The sequence below is a fragment of the Thalia democratica genome, chromosome 5, assembly GCF_965202585.1.
Source record: "Thalia democratica chromosome 5, ktThaDemo2.hap1.1, whole genome shotgun sequence".
Lineage (NCBI taxonomy): Eukaryota > Metazoa > Chordata > Thaliacea > Salpida > Salpidae > Thalia > Thalia democratica.
In genome coordinates, this window is record NC_139169.1 from 16,833,392 (window position 1) to 16,834,888 (window position 1,497).

The window sequence follows — 1,497 nt, forward strand, 5'->3', positions numbered from 1 at the left end:
TTAATTTATTTGTTAAATAAGTTTTTATAAACTTTTTAAATACTATTCTTTTATATTAGTACTCTTTAATTGTTACTAGTTTTATATACAATTAAAGCCAACCATTTCAAAAACCGATTATGTTATAAATATAAACAAGTCACTTGATTGATTGTAAATTATAAAATCTGTTTAATAGTAAAATACAAGCTTACTTATGTATGATAAAAACAGTTATTCCTTATTTTAATAAAAAATTACTTTTTCTATATGATTAATACTTACAAACTATTTACACCAGGATATTTATTTTTTTTTAATAAATAATAACAGATGTTATTTAGTGTATTTAATACTTTTTTTAATTGAAAAAAAACTTGTATGTCAAGCAAAATATTGTTATTTGAAATTGGTTAACTACAACCTCTTAATTTTTAAAACATCTTTTAAAATAAATTTACACAAATAGTATTTTATATGAAACAAATACCTTAACTAAAATTGTACGCTTTGTCGTTCAATTAACAGTTCGATAGGTATTAAGAAAATGCAAAGAATTAACTTGGCTAATTGAATGAAATTTAACATAAAATTTAAGTTTAACTAGTAATATTTTTGTTGTAATGGTGTTATATATTAGTCAAAGCAAACCACAAGCAAAATTCAAAATTATAAACACTTTTAATGTAAAGTTTATTTAGCCCATTATGAAAGCCTAAACAGAATTTTATGTAAAAGACGCTTAAAATAATTATCTAAAAAGTAAGCTGCAAAATTTTGACTTATAATAAACAGGCGGCTAAAATCAATTTAAATTTAGAGGAATACAGAACAGACGAAAATTAAGATTTGATTAAACAGATTATTATGCTTTTGAAATGGATTTTTTTTTATTAATTTAAGTTAATAAAAAACCTACAACATTCAAAATTATTTATAAAACTGACAGTTTAATAAATCTGACCATTTATTGTTATAAAAAATAAAAATTAAAGAAAATAGTTCTTACAAAAATGGCATATTAAAAGTATATCACTGGTTAATTCTAAATTTAATAAATACCCATTGCTTTCATATCTTCAACAACGCGAGTCAAGTATGTAGAATCTGGATACCCATACTGTGCATTTGGAAAAGGATTTGTTTTGTGATGAATGTCGTTCCAAGTTATTCTGTTATCTTCATTGTAATGTAAACTTGTTCCTACAGTGAATGTCCTCTTCATCTTCCAGGCTTTTTTGAACAACTCAAGGACACGATTTCCTTCCGGATTGTCTGGTAAGTAAGCGTCCCATACCATACCACTATACCAAACACCAGGGTTCTGGTGTCTGTTGTCTTGGTAACCTCCGTTCATTTCATAAAATATCTCAATCACCTTACAATCTTCATAACCGGCAAGCCTTTCATTCGTTTCTAAAGATTTTTCAACAGCTCTCCATGACATTCTTCCAGGTGGACAATTTCCTTCCATTTTTGGACCACATACCCTACAGGTTGGACAACGCTGAGAAATTT